Source organism: Polypterus senegalus, chromosome 5 (assembly GCF_016835505.1).
Source record: "Polypterus senegalus isolate Bchr_013 chromosome 5, ASM1683550v1, whole genome shotgun sequence".
In the NCBI taxonomy this organism is placed as follows: domain Eukaryota; kingdom Metazoa; phylum Chordata; class Cladistia; order Polypteriformes; family Polypteridae; genus Polypterus; species Polypterus senegalus.
The window spans coordinates 114,598,548-114,613,653 of NC_053158.1; the positions used below are offsets into that span (position 1 = coordinate 114,598,548).

The 15,106-nt window shown below is 37.2% G+C and overlaps 1 protein-coding gene and 1 long non-coding RNA gene across 6 annotated transcripts in view; one reads left to right on the plus strand and one right to left on the minus strand.

Annotated features, from left to right (window-relative positions):
- Positions 1-7,112, minus strand: part of LOC120529449 — a 31,362-nt gene extending 24,250 nt beyond the window's left edge. Inside the window, exons 1-2 of the long non-coding RNA XR_005633745.1 lie at positions 7,095-7,112; positions 6,835-6,994 (exon numbers count right to left, since the gene is read on the minus strand). This is a non-coding gene — a long non-coding RNA (uncharacterized LOC120529449). The remainder of the gene's footprint in view (positions 1-6,834; positions 6,995-7,094) is intronic.
- Positions 1-15,106, plus strand: part of asic1c (acid-sensing (proton-gated) ion channel 1c) — a 1,167,770-nt gene that overhangs the window by 711,458 nt on the left and 441,206 nt on the right. The gene's annotated exons all lie outside the window — the stretch shown is intronic.

Sequence of the window (15,106 nt, forward strand, 5' to 3'; positions counted from 1 at the left end):
GATAAGGTGGTGGTGGTGGTGCAGATCGCCACCACAGAAAACCGGGAAAAGAACAGCAGAGAAAGTTGGGGTTAGTACGGATTGTGGAGCCATGATAAAAATGATAATTAAATGCATATACAGAATATCAGGGTTATACTAAAATGAAGCTATAAGAAATCCATATTAAAATAATGTGTTTTTTATTAGTTTTTTTAAAATGGTCCGCTGAATTAGCCTGCCGAACTTCTATCGGTAAACTATTCCAGATTGTAGGTGCATAACAGCAGAAGGCTGCCTTACCAAGTTAAGTTCAGCTCTTGGAATTATGAGCAGACACTCATTTGAAGATCTAAGGTTACAATTTGGAGTGTAAAGTGAGAAACATTCCAAAATATAGGATGGAGCGAGATTATTTAAGGCTTTGTAAACCATAAGCAGTATTTCAAAGTCAATACTAAAGGGCACAGGTAACCAGTATATTGGCATCAAAACTGGAGAGATATACTCAGATTTTCTTTTCCTAGTTAAGATACTAGCAGCTGCATTCTGCACTAGTTGAAACCGATTGATGTCTTTTTTGGGTAGTCCTGAGAGTAGTACATTACAGTAATCTAGTCGACTAAAATACAAGGGATCTAATTTTTGCTGTATTTCTTAAGTGAAAAAATGCTGTCCTAGTGATCTGATTAATATGTGATTTAAAAATTAAAATTTAAAAAGAATCTACTGCCACCACCATGAATGTGTCACAGTCTGCGTTGCACCAACTCTTTGATCTTTTGTCACAAGCATGCTAAATTACAATGTTAATTGCAATTAAGTTATTTAAGTATTTGTTATTTATTGCTTAACATATATAATCGCGGATATGTTCCCGGGACTTGATTTTACATTGTAATTTCTGGTATTTCATAATGTCGCTCGTATAAATCAAATGCAGAAAACTCATGCTATTGGTACAAGGGATTATGATATGCTAACAGCCCACCTGAGAGATTAACCATGAAGCATACTGCCTTTTTTTTATGTGGGTGCAGCAATGCACTGTATCAGTGCATGCTCCTTACCTCTCTCTCTATTGTGCCTACATGATCACACGGTAATGCCCAAACTATTCCGAAGCAACATTTGCACTGATTTGTGTTTTTTGTATCTCACACCCTCATACATCCATCCATCCATTATCCAACCTGCTATATCCAAACTACAGGGTCACGGGGGTTTGCTGGAGCCAATCCCAGCCAACACAGGGCGCAAGGTAGGAAACAAACCCTGGACAGGGCACCAGCCCACCCCAGCACCCTCATACACGTTTATCATAAGAGGATCCCATACCTACGATGGTGTGTTCGATAAGAAGAAAATATGAAGCTGGTTTTAAATTAAATGTTGTTGAAGTAGCGAAAGAAATTGGTAACTGCACTGCTGCAACAAAATTTGATGCGTCTGAGAAACTGATGCAAGATTGGAGGAGGCAAGAAGAGGTTTAAAAAAAAAATTTTTTAAAAATTAAGTGTCACATTTTTGAATGGGCGTACAAGTCGGGGTCCGATTTTATGATCGATTTTTTTGGGTTTCAAGACCCGACTTAAATATGGTAACTAAAACTAAAGACTGTCTAAAGTAACTAGACCAAGAAGTCTTATTAAATAGTGTGCAGACATCAGGATGCAAATATTTTTAGAATTAAAAACTAAAAAGTAATAATTATACAAAATGCTCCAGGATAATTAGGTGAGAATATGACACCCACCTAGATAAAGTGGCTTGATCTCTCATTTCTTTTAATTTGTTTATCAATAACCTTGAAAAATCAAATTAATATCATTATGTGCCCTTGTTTAAATGATTTTGTTGCCTCTGACTAACATATCTGTACTTTATAGATGTTGACAAGTTTTCTCTTCAAAACTCTGCATTATTATTTACCTTTGATAATGTTATGGTTACCATCCTATAGTTACAATGCTCAGCCTGATCACCTTTTTCATATTTTGAGGATAATTTTATCTGAGTTAGCTGGGTTTTTGTGTGTAGTAATTTCTGAAAAATGTGTTAAGAATTTATATACATTATGTCACATTAATGGCCTTAAGCACTCCAGGAGAAGAGATTAATTGGAGACCTTTTCATCCAAACTGACTTCCCTCTCTCTCTCATCTCCAAATTACTGAATACCTTCTTAACAGCTGTTGTGGGGTAATTGACTTTGTTACTGTTGGAAACAAAAGTAAAATATGAATTAGAACAGGTGCTTTACCATTTTCTATACATTTCACCTCCTTTTACTTTTCCTACTAAAATATTTAACCAATAAAAGGTTAATGCTGGTGCTATTTGTTCTGGTCATATTATACAGCTGCTTTTCTCTTGAATTTTCTTCCTTATATCAGATATGTCAAAGAGGAAACAAACTCACTTTAAAGAGAGCACTGTATGACTGTCCTCTGCTGTGACTATGAAACTGCTAACAAATGCAGTGGCTCTGCTTAAAAAAGCTGACTGATTTATTGCCGTTAATTGTTTACCATATGAGCCAGCACGGAATCATATACAGGCAGTACAAGCAGAGGATTCCAAAACAGAACTGTGAAGCAGCATGGTTGTTGCTGATTTGCTGCGCAATCTGCACAAAACACAATTAAGAATTAGCTCATCATCATTATTAATGAAAATAAGAAGTTATTAAACTTAAGTGTGTTAGTTATTGCTGTAAATTCCAGAAAAGCAATAGTGTGGTGTGAAGCAATTAATCCAGGGACTCCTGTTGTCTTCGATTGCATACTCATATGTATCCAGTCACAGAATGAACTTTATTAGTTTCAGAGATGCTTAAATTCTTTGTTACAGTTTAGAATTTAAAACAATATGTAATCAACTGTCCATCATAGAGCACATGCATAAACTAAATTTGGAGACGGCTTTTGGAATAACCGTACACAAGAGACAGGAGTATAAATTAGGGTTTTACTGGTTTGAAAGCTTAGATGTTGATTTAAAAAAACCCACACATATGCACAAATGCCCTTGCTTCTTTTATGTGGGCATGTAAATCATAAGGGAGGGAATCAAACAATGTTCTGCTTTATATATGCTGGACAAAAACTAATTAGCTGGATGAAATTAATATCCTTATGTTAGGCTATCACTCAGGGCTCTGTCTCTGAAACTGTGTGCCCTGGTGAGTGACCCAGTATAGAAGTTAAGCTGCAACCTGCTTATCTGCTACACACAAAGATGCATAGCTTCAATGGTTTTCTATGGAGAAAATCATCCATTCTTTAAGGATAAGTTTTGTATTTTTGAAGTTGAAGTTTTTTGTGTTTATAATCATAGACTATTTTAATTTGCCACATGAAATTGTGTTCTAAAGGAGGATTTTTTTGTAAATTAAAGAAAAAACCTAGCCTAGTGAAAACAATAGCCTTAATAACGTAACCAAACATGTCCACTTTGAAGCAGCAAAGGTTTTAAGAAAATGTATCTCCCACATTTCTCACATGCCTGTGACAATAAAACTAAGTGGACATTCTAGGCTTTATCACTGACGCTTGGTACTGTGTTCAACATTTTCTGTTTGTTTGCTTACAGCAGCTGTTGAGTTTTACATTTTCCACAGGTGTACCACCAATAGTCTAATAGTGACTTTAGGCTTCATATTTTCATCCTTTTGTCTATCCAGTTCTGTTTTATCAACAGTTATGATCGGTCATGGCAACAAATGATGTTTTCACATAATTTCACATCTGATTTTAGTATGCATCTGCTGTCAGTCTGTAATGACAGCAGGATTCAAAATGTGCGCTGGTACCTACAGCATAATCAAATAATTTTTTTTCCCCTATTTCATGTGAACACAAATCATACATATATATTTTTACAGTGCCGGTGCACATACTAAATCACAGAGAAACACAGTGGTTTGATGGCCAATGCACACTTAAATCATACAATACTTTTCTTTACTAAACAATGTAAAATATATAGTAAAGTTCCATGTTGCATTCCTCCTTTCAACTATAGCCTTACTGCAACCTTGGATGTGTGTCAGCATTAAGCAAAGAAGATGACTATTTATTGTCACGTTTCCATTGTTGGGTCAGTTGTATTTGGGAGCATACCACCTTAGTAGTAACATGCTCTTCATTTGTGCCTTGCACCACCTTCTCTGTGCCATCTTCTCTTTTCTCCATATGGAAAGTGGTACAGGTTACTGAAATCATGAACCACGGCATCCACGACATAGGATGGTTGTGGCAGGGGCTACTTTTCCCATATCACTGTCTGTGTTGTTATAGTTTATAGCCTATGGAGAAAGATCCACACCAAGGTGCATGCTGGTGATGCATGTACATACGAGTTCTATTTTATTTTGTACATATGACTGTAAATCTGAACTGAATATACTACCCTGCATTTTGTTTGTTAAAGCCTTCGATTTTTTAAAAAAAGTTGTGGTCATCTGTTTTTTGTATGCTAATGCTAAGTTCACAAAAGCCAATAAATGCTCACTCATCAGTACGTGCTTTATGTGGCACGCTGTATGCACATACAGCATGATAGAAATTTAAAGGCAGATTATGCCATAGAGCTAAAATACAGACTGAAGTGCCACAAAGCAGTAACTGAATTTCATAACAGTCCGAGTCACTCTTAACAACATTTTTATGTGAGTTGAAGTAATTAGTAACTTTCATTATTTCGTCTCAGTAGACATTTACTCGTGCTTATAATATGATAAGGTAGTTCTGAGTTGTGATACTTAGTAATTTTAAATCAGCACCAGCGTGTCCTGTGTCCCATCTACTGTACAATATAGATTTTACTGTAAACATGCTCAGTGCTAGTATTGTTACTGAATTGTACTTGATTGATGAACTAGAGAATCATTAGTGAGCAAGTTCTTGTTGGTTAGAAATAGTTGAGTTCAAAGATATGAAAATCTGTACTTGCACAAGTGATTTAAATATCTACCAACAAAACAAAAAATGCTGATATTACACATGCATCATAGCATTAGTGATTACTTCTAATTACTAGTGGTTAGTTATACTTCACTGGCTCCATTGAATCAATTCATAGGACTCACTGAAATGATTCGATCTAAAAGAATTGTTTTTGAATTGTCTAGCACTACAACATGCTCTGCCTTTTGGATCCATACATTTCTCATCCATATAAGGATCAAATTGGTAGAGTATGTAATAGTGAGAGAAGATTAAAAAAAATATAAAACAGAGGAAAGGTGTCTTTCAAAAATGTAACATAATTAAATATAACACACAATGATTGTATATACAGGTAGTCTCCTTGTTACGGACATCCGACCTACGACTTACGAACTGGCCGCAGTTGCGATGCATCCGCCTCAGTAACTGCTGCTCGGTCATCTTCGGCCTGGGGACACTGCAAGCGGTGGCTGGATTGAGACTGGAGAGGGGCGATATCACTGCTTGCGCAGTGTTGTGTCCCTTAGGCGGCTCCCGGCGGCAAGAACCTGCCCCATTCGTTCTCGGTGGGCGGCTGGTAATGCTGCAAGCAGTGACCTGGTTGTGGCTAAACGGAGGGCATTGAGGATGAACGGGGCCGCGTGGGGCAGCATTGTAGTGTGCATCGGATGGCTGCCTATTGAATGGAGGCGATTCAATACCCGCCTTTGGCCACAACGCGTTTCGTTCTCGGTGGGACGCTGCAGGCAGCACACTGTAGTAGAGGTGACTGTGAGGTGGGCTGGTGATGAACCGCCCGTTGATGCCCCCATTTATTCTCCATAGCAAGCTTGCTTGTACTGTTATGTACATAGCAGGAAGTTGTCTCTTGTCAGTACATCAGACGTGTTGACGACTGATGCCTTCCTGTTGTGATAGCTTGTACAGTGCTGTGCAGAAGAGCTCACCTTAATCTTTTGTCTTCACCCTTCAACAATGTCTCTGAAACACAAATCTGATGCAAGTGCTGGTGATACAGTAAAGAAGAGAAAAACCATCACCATTTGAAAATAAAGTAGAAATAATAAGTTCAGAGAGAGGTGAAACTCATTCATTCATTGGCAGAGCACTTGGTTAGTCGGTCAATAGCATTTATTAAAATGTATATATCTGTTTGACTTAAGTCCCTATCTCATACATAACCCAGGGACTGCCTGTAACAAATAAAATGTGATTTGATTCTGTTTCTCAATGTTCTATGCATCAAATCATTTAACCCTTTGATAAACAGTATTGTGAATAAAAATGTTTTCTGGGTATTATAAAGTTTAATCTTTTTTCTTTCTTTCCTAACAACATGTACAGTACTTCATAAAAAGTTACCGTGTAATCTTCTATGCCTTGCTGGAGTGATGTACAAGTAGTAAGAACATTGCTTGTACTTGCTATTATTGTAAAAGAAACATACTAATTAAGTAATGATTGAAATATTAATATGGAATCGTTCAATGGAACTAAAAATAACAGAATATTGTTTTGCAAACATTTTGATGTTACTTTTTTTCTAAGAACCTGTATTGCACTTTTAGCATTAGTGGGAGTTTGACTGTTGTAGTGCTGCAAATGCAAGAAGCTAAGCATTACTTTCTTTTTATTTCTTACATATTTGAAAATTAGTTACACAGCATACGTTATAATTGTAAATTGAAAAGCACATAGGTTAGTGCTGCAACATTTAAATGCTGACTGTGGCCATTGTCGTTGTTTGTTTATTTGTATATTGAAATACTGTTCTGCTTGATGCTGCTGGGATAGGCTTTTGCCCCTGTGGTAATGCGCGGCCCCGCTCATTGCCAAATTTAAGTTGAAGAAGCCTTGAAATCAAAGCAGCGGCATGTATATTGTTGTAAGGAAGAGCACTTACCGTTTGTGTGTTGAGGGCACTGTCGCGGGAACGCGGGGCTGTCTAGCGGGTGAGCGCTGTGAGGCGTGGTGTGTTGGGACACACGTGGAGCCGGTATAATGGCCAGTACGGGCTCCTCCGCATGTGTTCATTTTTACACGCCGGTGTCCTCGCAGCGCGCCTAAAAGAGAAAGCCGGCATTTGTTTGAGCCAAAGATGGGGATTCCGAATTGTAAAGAAATCATTTTACTTACTGGTGATTCAGCAGCGGGTATACTCACCGTAGCCGTAGGCAGCGGCGGAGGGTTTATGCGCGCGACCCGCAGGAGTTCGCTTTTAAATACCTAGTTACCCGGGGCGCGTTGCGGCGCGTGGCGTGAACGCGCTAGCGTCTACCTGGATAGGTGCATGAGGTAGACGTGTTGGCAGATTGGCTGGACAATCTTGCCGGTTATATTTAAGGAGTTACCGGCCAACGAGGGTCGTTAGTGGATCTAAAGTCGAGGCATGTGTAAGAACTGCTGAGCTATTTGAGGAGCAGTTGTGATTTTGGCGACTTTTGGAGACATTCTTTTGTACATATAGTTATATATCTTCTAGTGATCGGTTTGGTGGAGGTATATACTGTATATACTTATTTGGTGCTGGGATAGTTTTTGATTTTGGTGCAATTGTTTTTGTATATACACATACTTGTTTTTGTGCATTTTCCTTTCCTGCTGGAGGAGCGTCTTGAGCCAGGGATAAAAGAAGATAACCTTCATTATTGGAGTGTGTGTGTGTAGTTTTTGTAGGTGTGCACTGTTTTTGTAAATACAGTATACTATTTTTTTCTTTTTGATTGTGTTTATTTCTGAAAAAGTGTCAGTGTTGAAGGACTGTGTCTCAAAGCCCGCCTGACACTACTGCATTTTTGGTTGTACAGCACTCTTGTAAATAAACTTGCACCATTCACCCTTCAATTTTTGTCTGTGTCTTATCTCTCCACTGATCCTGTTCGGTTCATGAACTATCAGATGTCCAGAGTGTAGGCTGGGGTCACTTCCCACTACATGGGATATCACAGCCTCATGCAGTCTTGTGCTGGACTTAAATGATTCCAGAAAATGGATAGGTAGGTCAAAAATGCATGGTTGTTGAAATATTTTTGAAACTGTTTGACATTTTTATAGCAAAATTAATGCAATGAGCAAAAAGTAAACGGGAGCAGCACTTGGCATAAGGTAATAAACATCCAGGGCACTAGTTCACTAATACATGCACCGGACTACTGGGCATACAGCTTTTGATTGGAGAGTGGAGGAAAACTTCTAATATCTTTGTGAAACTATCATTTAGTTTAAATTAGTGTAAGTTAGTAAAAATGTTACTTTATATATCTTTTTTAATGTTTAATTGAAGTTAGCTTTGCCTGTTGTATAGTTGCTAATTGTAATTGTGTGGAGTAATTATGTTACTTTCATTTATTAACATTTTCTGTATGAAGATCTTTTTGAATTCTAATACTTATGCCAGTTAATATCTGCAACGTTTTGGTATATGTTCCGCTGTCAACTGGCCAAAGTTTAACAAATAATTAGTTGACATATACTGTTGGTTTCCATTTATGTTAATGAGTTTCAAATTACTTTGTTTCTGTGTGTTTAATACTATATTCCCTGAAGCCTATGAAAAAACTTGTAATCCCGGCCCACCTTAAATTCCTTCACGCCTCTCCAGCAGCATATTTTGTTTTGTAAATATGTTGATCAGCACAAGCAGCCTGCTATCCCATCACCACAAAAGGGCAAAAAGTTCTTCCAGCTCAACTCTTACTTATCACGGTGTGAGGTGCCTGGAGTTGTATAGGGTAAATAATATATTGTCTTTTGGAATACATACATTGCACGTGTGTTCCGTGTCTACAACGATCTGTGTAAATGTAGGATGAAATGCGAGGCAGGGATTGTTGAACACATAACTAAAAAAGAAATGGTTATTCATATTTTAGTAATAGTAGTAGTTTAGTCTACATTAATAAAATGTAGACATGAAGTGTATAATGTGTAAAGACTGAAGTTCAAGTTTCAAATAAACAGTTTCACAAAAGGTACAAATATAGCAAAACAAGTTATTTTTTTAATGAAAAATATAACTGCAGAAAAAGAAGTTTGGTTAGGATAGGGCATTGACATGACTGCTTTGGTGGTGCAGCAGTAAGAACTGCTGACTCGTAATCAAGAGGTTGTGGGTTCGATACTGAACAAAGAGGACTTTGCATGTTACCTTGGTGACCTTGGTATGCCCTGTTTTTCCTTTGAAGTACATGCGTGTGGAAGATTGACTGGCAGGACAATGCTCAACCTGTTGCTGCATCCAAACGGTGCAATCGTTTGCCTTTATGCCTGGTGCAGCTGCATTGTTCTTATGTGTGAGCAGGGCTTTTGTTCTCTTTCTCCGATGTAGAACCCTCATCCTCATCTGAGTTCATCTCTGTTATAGCACATTTTTATTTGAAAACTAGCAGTGTCAGATCAGGGGGAACTTGAATATGACTGAGAGAATAAAACTGAATAAAAAAAAAAAGCAAACTTTTTCAGGTGCCATAAATTTACAGCAGCTGTTACAGACTCAAATCAAATGTATGTTTTTTTCCTATAATAGTAACTAGTAACAATAAGAGCAGCTCACTACTCAAAATGGACACCCTCAGAATCGAAACCTCAACCTCTTAATTACCTAAGCAGTTGTAGCAGGGCTGTACCCTAACCAGATTTATTTTTCTATGGTTATATTCATGATTAAAAACGCACTTGTTTAGTTATATTTGTACCTTTTGTGAAAGTGTTTATTTGAAACTTTGACTTCAGTCTTCACGCGTTATACTCTTCATGTCTACATTTTATCAATTATTAAAATATGAAAAATTCCTGCCTCACATTTCATCCTACATTTACATAGATTGTTGTAGACATGGAACACACATGAAATGTATGTATTCCAAATGATTATTTATTATTATTATTATCAAGGTATTTAAATTTGATGAATTACCTACAGATAATGGGCAGCAAATGCTTTGTTTCCTGAGTGATTTGCATTTACCACGTTCTTATGTAATTTACTGTTAAAAACTTGCTGGAACCTTTCCTTGTTTTTCATTTCCATTTATTTGTATGTATTTCTCTGAACATGCAGTCATTATCACCAGAGTATATTAAGAGCATACTATATACTGCATGTTAGAGTGCGGAGCAAGAATCAAACCTGGGAGATCTGCCGGTGTACACCTAAATAAAGATTATTTTTGTTAAATAACACAAATATAATTGTAAAATAAAGCAATAAAAAGTGTATATTGGTAATTAGCTTCTACAGAATCAAGGGAAATGTCAATGTCTTAACAAGAAAAAGTATAGGAGACTTTACAATAAACCTGTGTATTTACTGTGTTAGGCTTTTACAGGAAGCAATTTGCCATTTGGAAGGTATTTTTGGAACTGCAAGAGCTGTGAAAAGAACACTTAATCCATCAGATACTGTGACGGGTGGGGAAAAGTGCTTCTCCCTAAACTGTAAGTAGGTTTCCACCTAAATAGGCAAAAAAAGAAAAAACCCAACACCAAAACAATCTTGAAATCTTCAGTAAAGAAGAAAGTCCAGACGATACTTACTAATTGCAAAGTTCACCAAACAACTCTCAAACTTGATCTGGAGAACCTGACGGACTATCTGGAATTTATAGCCAGAGAACGGTACTCCAAGCTGAAACTTTACATAAAGGGAACAGGAAATAAAACATATTAATATAAAAATAAAGCAAATTACATAAATAGTAAATAGTTAATAATTAAAATTACATTCAAAAGATAACAAAAAACATAATATACAAAACAATAATATTTAAAGACTAACAAATACATGCCACTACATGTACACAAGGGTTGAGATCCTGGCTAAGTACTACTAAATGATGACTTGCATGGTTCCTGAAACATATATTTTGCGTGGTTTAAACAATAATATAAATGGCTGCTATATTTTTTTAAGTAAAATTATTTAAACTGGACAGGCAGGGCATATCTTTGTAATTTTGAGGAACTGTATTTGCAATCTAAAACTTTTCTTTATAAAGCACACTTTACATCAATTAGAAATATAAACACAACACAAAGCTAAAACATAAATTTTTTACAATATGTAGAAAATTGTGCATATGTATAGTATACAGGGGGTTTTAAGTCCAGATTTCTACTGATCTTAGTCAAGCTGCATTCTGAAAAGAATCCTTTCAAATGAAAACATTCATAGTTTTACATCAGAAAATATATCTACCATTTCTGAAGTCATATCTTCCCTAAAGCAGAGCAAACGCCACAATGGATGACAAGAGTGGAAACGCATTGGTTATTTTCCAAGTTTATGTTAACCTTTCATTTTCTGACATTAGTACATTCATGCCTAGCATAATAAAAACACTCCCAGAAAACTGCCATATTCTAAACAAGGCATTACTCTTTCATTTAAAGAGCTTTACCCTGCATTGCAGATTAAGAATTGTTTTACAGAATAGCATGCATGTGGTACATGTTTGCATTCAAATATGTGCTAGAGAAATGTTTGTTATATATGTCCATGAATAAAAATGAATATTGAAGTAAATAGAGGCCCAAGGTAATTGGAGATTTAGTCATAATGAAGTTTATAAATTAAGGTTTATAAATAAACCTTACTCCATTGGTCATTAGATACTTACAGGAGTTTGTTTCAAGAATGAGAGTAATCTTGATTAAATCTTGTCAGAGAGCAACAACAAGGGATGTTATTATTTTTAGAAGGATTATAATCAGTTTAACTGTAGCATACTGTAGGCAGGTAGGGAGTTATGGCTATTTAATGGCACAGTGTGCTCCAGTAAATGAGCTGCCCTTCATAAAGATGCCTAGAAACATAGGGGCAAGATGTAAAAGCTAGACAAGCCAGAAAGACGAGAAGGAGAAAGAAATAGGAGAAAAAAAAATCTTGTAAAGGCTAATTCAGTTGATTCAGTGACATAAAATATACTATAAATATTCTTGTTTAGTCTAGGGGCAGGTTTAGTTAGTTTATACATAGCAGCCTATAGTCAACTAAGATTATTTTTGAAGTCATGAGTCCACATGCTTGTTTTGATATGTTGCACAGCATTCTCAGGTCCAGCATTCCACAACTGTAATTAAATGACTTGTTTATGTAATTTGAGGTACAACTATCCATCCATTGTCTGAGTCCTTCTTTTTTCCACAGATCAGTTTGTCTTAAAGACAAATTCAGTTGAATCTGTAGTATGCAACTTTGTTATTTTATTGTATTTTTGATTAGACTAGACTTCTGAGTGTGGAGGAAGTGCTGCAATCCAGGGTTCCACAGTCCTCCGGGCACCCCCTAATGGCTGTACTCTCATGGCCCAGGGTCAGTATTGTCCCTCTCCTGGTCCATTCAGGCGTCCCAGGCTTAGCAGGATCCCCAGCTGGCAAACGTCCAACATGCCCTCTCAGTTGCAAGAAGCAGATCATAGAATGTTATATAGTTTTACTGTCAAATAATGCAAAGAGTACGTGACACGTGTTTCGCCCTCGCTGGGATTATTTGCATTATTTGATAGTAAAACTATATAACATTCTATGATCTGTTTTTTGCAACTGAGAGGGCGTGGTGGACATTTGCCAACTTGCAGACCAACCACATGCGTTACTTGGTAGGTAACCACCCATACAATCAGATTATGTTTCAGACTACAAATGCTATGAATGTAATTACTCCGATCTCCAGGCTGTCAAATAAACAAACCACATGCTGTGGCGCAGCATAAAGGGGCTTCGCCTCTGACACTGACATTCGAGGTTCAATCCCCGCGAGGGGATGCAGTGGAGTGTGTACTCTTTGCATTATTTGACAGTAAAACTATATCTGCCCTACGACTTATGAACGGGGCCACAGCTGTGATGCATGCACCTCAGTACCTGCCTGGGGACACTGCAAGTGGTGGATGGACAGAGGCTAGAGGGGGGGCAATTTTGCTGCTTGCCGCAGCTACTGCTCCTGACTGGACACAGGCTGGATGGAGCGGAGGGAGGCGGTTTCACTGCCTGCCCACCAGACACGGCTGTCCATTCGTTCTCGGTGGGTGGCTGGTAATGTCAAAAATGGTACCCGGTTGTGGCTGAACAGAGGCCATTGACGGTGAACGGGGCGGCAGTGGGTAGCATTGTAGTGCGCCTCAGGTGGTTGCCTGTTGAATGGGTGAGGTGGTGGGCGATTCACTACCTGCCTTTGGCCACACCGTATTCGTTCTCGGTGGGTGGATGCTGTAAGCTGCATACTGTAGTGGAGGTGACTGTGTGGTGGGCGGGTGGTGAACCGCCCCCATTCAAACTCAAAAGCAAGCCTGCTTGTACTGTTACGCACATAGCAGGAACTTGTCTCTTGTCTGTACATCAGATGTGTTGACGATGGGTGCCTTCCTGCTGTGATAGCATATACGGTGCTGTGCAGAAGAGCTCATCTTAACCTTTTGTCTTCAACCTTCAAGAATGTCTCTGAAACACAAATCTGATGCAAGCGCTGTCTTAGGCGTCTCACAGTGTCACATCAGCAGTACTCATGCCTCCCTGCAGCATGCCTAATGCACGTTCACGCAGATGAGCAGGGACCCTGGGCATCTTTCTTTGGGTGTTTTTCACAGTCGGTAGACAAGTCTCTTTAGTGTCCTGCATTTTTAGAACTGTGACCATAAATGCCTACTTTCTGTAAGCTGTTAAGGTCTTAATGACCATTCCAAAGGTGCATGTTAATTAATTGATTATGGTTAATTGAACATGCATGGAAAACATTGTTTAAACCCTTTACAATGAAGATCTGTAAAGTTATTTGGATTTTTAAAACATTATTGTTGAAATACACAGTCCTGAAAAAGGGACGTATATATATATATATATATATATATATATATATACTACTAAAAATACCAGCCACTTAGCTATAGAAGTAGTGTGTTAAAGAAGCAATGAAAAGAAAAGGAAACATTTTGAAAATAACGTAACATGATTGTAAATGTAATTGTTTTGTCACTGTTGTGAGTGATGAGTGTTGTTGTCATATATATATATATACAGTATAGATATATATACATATATACATATATATGTATACATATATACATATATATGTATACATATATACATATATATGTATACATATATACATATATATATGTATACATATATATACATATATATATACAAATATATATACATATATATATACACATATATACATACATATATAAACATATATATACATATACATACATATCTACATATATACACACACAGCTATTTCAGATCAGTGCAATACGCTGCTTGTTAAAACGGATAACTCCGCTCTTACGTGCAAGTCTGCGTGGATATTATGAACTATCGTATTTGTTCAAGTTCTATTTAAATTTTAAATAGAAGGAATTTTTATTTAGTCGACAGAAATATCTTTGGTAGGAATGGTAAAAACAGACAGGAATATTATTCGTGAATAAATCAACTCAAACCTTAAACAACTTATAATATTTTGCTCTCCATAAAAATATATCCTGTCTAAATTATACAAGTTAGAAATAAAGTAAACGTTAAAAGAACAAACATTCAAATTTCTTTACTCTTATGTAATTTTATATAAAAATAAACTTAGATTTTAAATATCCCAAAAGATTTTGCTCTCCATAAAAATATATCCTGTCAAAATTATACAAATTCAAATATGAACATGCTGCATAACAAAACCTGGAAATATAAATAAAATGTGTTCCTTTCAGCAATAACAAATCAAATTATTCAGTTGTCTTTGCTCATATGTCATTTTAGAGCTGGACGCCTGGCATCTTTTTTTGGCAACAGGTTCGTTTATGTTTGGTGTGAGGTTCTGTGTTGTGGAGATTCTCAGGATGGATTGCAGGTGCTCATCAGTGAGGCGACTCCTGTGTGCTGTTTTGTTAGTCTTTATCACTGAGAAGAGCTTCTCACACAGATATGTGGTACCAAACATGCACAAGGTTCGAGCCGCATGTAGACGGACTTTTTTTGTTCTTCAAAGTCACCAAAGCGCCGTGCAAACTCAGTGCGCAGTGCGCTCAGTTTATCAGCAAAGTGCGTATTTGGGAACACCGTAGTGACGACTTGGTTTAACATTACTTGGCAACAGGGAAAGTGGGGCAAGGTGCACTGGTGCATTTGTGTCTCCCATAAAAGCAGCTTCACTTGAAATCACTTTGTGATTGTTCACA